The following is a 6,000-nucleotide window of genomic DNA, read 5'->3' as shown; positions in this document are numbered from 1 at the left end:
TTTGCAGCCTTTCCGCAAGTGTTTGGGAAGAGGAGCCAAAGCTAGGCCCTTCTGGCAGCGTTTCCACAACAAATCCCTGGCTCCCAGGGAACACGGATGTTCTTAACCCAAACTGAATCCATGGGGGGTCCCCAGGCTGGTGCCGGGGGCTGCTGCTGGGGGCTCGCCTCCAGCTGGCGGCGCAAACTGGGGAGCAGATCAAGGCAGTGTCTCCCCCCATTCCTTGCAAGCCCTGCTTGTCCACAAAGAGCTGAAATCCTCGCTGCTCGGATGACGAGATGAGAGTAGCAGGAGTTCCCCTCCCATCAGAGCTATCTGCTTTCCATTTAGTGGGATTAAGGTCTGACCGCCCGCCCGGCCCCGCTCACCGTTTGCCTGGCGTTTCCCCATTTGGCACTGCTTCTCGCTACTTGTTGCTCCTTTTTTCTTTTTTTATTTTTTTTGAGGTCTGTGCTCCAACCTTACAGGGGCTCCTGGGTTTGGAGGCAAGAACGTCCTGACCAAGCTGCGTCCAGGCTGTGATGCTAACATTAGACAACGGGGAGGTGACTCAGCCCTTTCAGTACATGTTTCCGTGTTCCCAGCTGCTGTAGGAAATAAACAGTAAGTAGTTAACATCACCAGCAAGACATGTATAGAAAAAAATATTGTCCTAACAACATTAGATCTATGGTTTAAGCTGGTCAATGGCAGGAAATTTGGAATTAAGGACAGCCGCTTGTCTCACACTCCTTCATTTGCCTTGGGAAATAAAAATAATTCAGGCACAAAGTGAACGAAATGGCACTGGAAATGCCATATTACTCCATTTCCTGGCTTTTATGGCAGGGAATGAAGAAGGAAGAATAAATGAGGCCTGTGTCCTTCAGTTCAAAGTGATGGCAACAACATCCATCCAGGTCTCTGGAGTCAGAAGAGACTGAGACCAGTTTTACTTCGTTTTATCATCGTGTTATGTAGCCAAGACTCTGGAGAGGTTCTTCCTTTGGGGGTAACTATTTTTGTTCTCTTAGTTGAGCAGTTTATTGGGCTTTTTTTGGTTCAGCTCCACTGGGACAGCTTGGCTGCAGGAGAGCAGGTTCAGTCCAAAAAACCCTCAGGTTTATGGAGGTGTGGAGGCTTTGGAAGGTTAGAAATCTCTTCTGTGCTGTGCCAATAGATCCATAAACCGTGTGCGTCCCTACAAAGTCGCCTCCCAGGGCTTTTGTTGATGGCAGGGAGTGCTTACTCAGTGACCAGCGTCACAGATGTCGGGGGGGTTGTTGGAGAACACGAACCACAGGATAAGGGCCAAAAAAAGTCAACCGAATGCCTGAAGAAGCTGACAGCCTTTATGTAACTCTCTCAGGAGATGGTTGCCTGCTTCTGGAAGAAGGTGCTGCTCCAGAGAGCTGTCAGGCAATCCTGTTGACAAAAAGGTGACTTCTGTAGGCTTGAAATGCCTTCAGTTCAACAGCTAACCCGGGAGATTTCTATGAACAGCCCTGTTTGGTACATGTTCGGGTTGGCTCCCAAAATCTGGGAGAGGGAATAACCTGTTCTGGAAAGGGCGTAGACTGGGTCTTGGGTCAGGGGTGTTGTTTTCTCCCTGTGTGTTTTCTCCAGCATGGAGGAGAGGGTGTTAGGACTGGAACGGAGATGGACACGAATACTAGAAAGGCCTTTGGGCTGCAAATGTGGTGGGCATGCTAAGCGTTTGCTTTTTTTTGAAGAGCGGCATATGGACATTTGGCGATTCATCTGTTATGAACAAAATGTTGAATGAACAAAAGAGATCGATGTTGGGCTGTTTTGTTCTTCTGCTCTCCACCCATCTTGGAATTTGTCACCGCCCTGCCGCTAACCGAAATAACGTGGGGACCAGCCGTGCACGGCGCTGCTTCCTCTGGCCTGATTTCCTCATACTGGCAGATCCCTTCAAGGAGAATGTGTGCCTACATGAAAGAACCAGGCTTTCTAAAAGCAGGTTTTCTTCTAGGGCAGCTTGGTCATGCCAGGGTCCCAAAACACAGAGCCAGCATTCACCATAATTCCTTTTTACCAGAATCAAGAATGGCTGAGGGATGTTAATTTTATTTGCAGGCATGTATTTGCATGCACACTTCAATGTATACTTTTGCTGCAGTCCTGAAAAAAGCCCTTCTGAGACTTGCTTGTCCTGTCCAAAGGATCCAGGAGCCTTTATGGGTAGTTCCACCCCATCTCCCCAGGAGAGATCCATTGCCCAGGTGGCGTGGCTCCGCTCTTTGCAGGAGATGGGATATATCAGGAAGGCTCAAAGATTGAAAATGAAGGAGAGGACACTAGAGGCGGATAAATCTGGCACAAGTGACAGTGAACGAGGTTTGAGAACGGCAGAAGGGACTACAGGGAACCCATGTTACCTCTATCTCCCTCTTCAGTCAGTGGAGAACAAGGGGGGTCCTACACGAGCTGAACCACTCAGCAATGCACCAGCACCCTAGGGAAACCCTTGGTGTCTGGATGATGCACATTTTTAATGCACAATGCCAACTTTCCTCTGTGATGACCCTACCTGAGGATTCCCTCAGGCAGCTGAGCAGTGTTGTGGCCAAGAAGGAGGTGAGGTCCTGGAGAGAAGAGCCCAGCAGCCAGGCTCTGTGCTGGCACACCAGGCAGGCGTGCAGCACCCTCCTCCAGTGCTGAGGAATGCTTCCTCACAGCTCATCACCATGAAGGTTTTGGTATGCGACTCGTGGGGGTCTGGGAATTTGGCTGCCCCTGGGCCATGGTGTCTGAAGCATGGGGCCAAACAATTGGTGTGCATGCACTCTGTGGCCGCTGGGAAAATGCTGCCAGCTGAGCCAAATTCCTTCCTGCAACTTGCACGCAAAGAAGCCACTAATTTCACCAGCAGCTGAATGTCCATATCTGAGGGCAGAACTTATCCAGAAGCCTTTGGGCAGAAGTTTTTAGCATAACCACCCAGAGAAAAAAAATGATGGGGAATTGCAAGTGGCATTTTGCAGAGAAAGAAGGAGGAGGGAATCAAAGCGTTGAAAAGCTTTTCCACTAACACAACTCTTCTCAGTTCTTTAAACAGTACAATGGCTATTGATGGATAAAAAATAAAACAGGACGGCATATCCTCTCGAATTTATTCTGGTCCCAATGGACAGCCCCTGGCATTTTTTTCGGAAGAAACTCTTGAGTAAACACTCTGTCCAAGGAGGAAAGACACATAGCATGTCATAAAAATCATTCGTAATACGTTCTGGGAGACACACCAATGCTGTCAGGGCCGGGGAGCTGCTTAGCTTCACTTTGATTTACAGATAAATACAGCGTGTCTGGGGCTCCCAGTTGCTGACTGCGCGGGCGAGCTCCCGATTACGTGCTGTGCTCGAACTCCATGGGATTAATTGGGACCACCTGGAAGCGCGGCAGCAAGCTCGACCTTCCCAATCGCATGGGGTTGTGCACATTTAGGAGCTGCACTTGTGTAGAAAGATGGGGCTCAGCTTCTCCCATTGTGGGGCTGAGCACCTAGAGTAACCTGGAGAGTAGAGGGGGTGTGTTGCAAAGTCAGGATTTTCTGCATAGTCTCATGTAGGTGTTGGATGTGGATGCATCTCCCTGTTCTTTAAGCATGATGCATATTCTAGTGTTTTTAGGGTGTAAATCTTTGGGGTTTCTGCAGGTTATTGAGGCGAAGGATGTCAGCAGGTGCCCAATGAGATATTCTGGTGTTTTCTGTGACACGATGAAAATTCTGCAAACGCTTTTGCCCTTTGAGTCCACAGTGCAGGAAAAGAAATGTGGGGGTGGAGTGGCCCGGAGGAAGAGGGGATGGGGTTTTATGGAAATACCATAGCAGCAGGTGATTCCATTTGGGTAATGCAGCAGTTCACGCTGGCCCTGGTGATTTTATTGCTTCGCTGGCTTCTGTGCAAAGGTAATGCATGCAGAACAATTAGCTGGGCCCTGATAGTCATTAATTGCTTGGCTTTCCCTCTGGAAATGGCAGGCACTTTTCATAAGGCCTTTGTAAGTTAACAAAGGGGCCGCAACGCAGCAGGAACGTGTTTCAAGTGTAAGTAAACACTAGTTTTTGGTACGAGGTTGGTTGGGGAGGAAGGCTGGAACTTGTGGGAAGGAGCAGGGCAGCCTGGAGGATGTGCCATGGAAAACAGCTTTGCACTGAGAAGCTTTTTTTATATGTCCCAGCAAGGATATGAAAAAACGTACAAGTGGATCTGCTGGAAGGGTTATAATATTGAAGAGAAAACCTCATGTCCTGCAGATGGAAAGAGAGGGTAATAAGCTCTCTGTGTGCATGTGGAGAACAGGGGTGAGGTGAAATGACCTTGTAAGAGCAAGAGCTGCTTACAGGTGATATTTCACCACACATTTTACATTGCTCAAATGGTGCAGGCCAGTTGTGCACAGGAACGTGATGGCATGAGCACTTGCCAGCAAGGAGGAGCTGTTCATCTTCTGGCCAGGACTTGGTTTCTGAACCTAGCTCTGTGTGCTCCCCAATGTGCAGCAGGTGTGGATCCTGATCTCCACCTTGCTGTGGCCTCTGATTTTTTGTTTGCAAGTGTTGTTTCCTGCTCCTGGTTTCTGCGGTTTGCACATGAGTACGCAGCGATGGGGACGTGGTGCCTCTGTGCTTTCCCAGGCAGGAGCCTTGTGCTGAGGCCAGCAGTGAGTTTGCTAGCGTGTTACCATTCCTGTTTTGGCTTTTGCAGTGGTATCTGCTCTGCTAATCCTGGGGGGGATTCTTTGTTTTCAGGCAAGGAAACACGCAAGTGAAGATGAGGACGTTTTTCTCAGCATCCAGAAGTGAAGCGAGATCCCTGGGAGAGACACGAGCTCCTCGCAAGGAAGCGTGAATAAAGCCAAGACAACATCGCCTCACAGCCACCTCTGCCAGCGATGCTGCAGGCTGCACAGACCTACATGTAATGCAGGCGGCTGTCAATTGGGAGAAGGTTTTCAGAGCCTGGAAAGCAGCGTGTGGAAGTGGCAAGGCAGGCTGTAGCCTGGGGCTGGAGCAGCCACGTGCAGGGCACGCTGGATGCACAGACTTCGTCAGCCAGACCTGAGATAACGGGGCTCACGCTCCCTGCCTGCTTTCACTATGGCTGTTCATAGCATCATGGTCACGAAAAATTGATCAAAGGCATCTTTGTATTTCCTTTTTTTTTTTTTTTTTTTTTTTTCTCCCAAAGGGGCTCAAAGAGCATGTCCCTTCCACGGGTTTCTCCTCTCCACCAGCTTACCTCCCTCCCTGCCCTCAATTGAAGACAGCTGCCAGGAAATATTTTTGCTGTATGGCTGAAGTGAAAACACATGGGGAGGGGGGAGCAAGCGCTGCATTTACAACTTAATTACTGTTGTTTCTGGAAACTTGGGCAGAGGTGGTGCGAGCGGTGTGGTGGTGAGCGTATGGGGTCGCTTCCCACAGGCGATCCCTCTCAGCGCCACCTCTGCTTGAAGGGGAGGACAAAATGCCGCCTGTCATGGAGCCAGGGCGGAGGTGAAGGACCGCCAACCTGAGGAGAACCCCATGGGGAAGCTGGTGATGGCTCCTTGAGCACAGAGATTGGGGTATTTTGGGATATTTTGGGGAGAAGGTGGGGAGTGCTCCACCCCCCCCCCCCCCCCCCCCCACCTGCGGCTCTGTGAGAAAAAGGCGGGAAAAGTTTCAGAAGGCTCCGGAATGTTCCGGCATTGCCCTCACGCCTTCCTCTCCACAGGGTCTGGCGGTACCTCTGTGGAAACGGATTGTAGAAAGGGGCAAAAATGCCAAATGGGGGAGAGTAGTGAGGGATGAAGGTGTGAGGACCAGCCCTGAGGAGGAGGAAGGGCGGGAGGGGTCAGGCTGCCATGGCAGAGCCCCCACAGCTGCTGGAGAGGAGCGGGTGTCACCGGTACCCTTCCCACATGGGGCAAGGTGGTGGTTTAATTTCATCTCTTTCTCACCATCTAAATCGATCTTAACTGGCTCTGCATTGAATTTTCCCCAAACTG

This window comes from Aythya marila (genome assembly GCF_965140915.1).
Source record: "Aythya marila genome assembly, chromosome: 7".
Lineage (NCBI taxonomy): Eukaryota > Metazoa > Chordata > Aves > Anseriformes > Anatidae > Aythya > Aythya marila.
Note: the sequence above shows the minus strand (reverse complement) of the source record.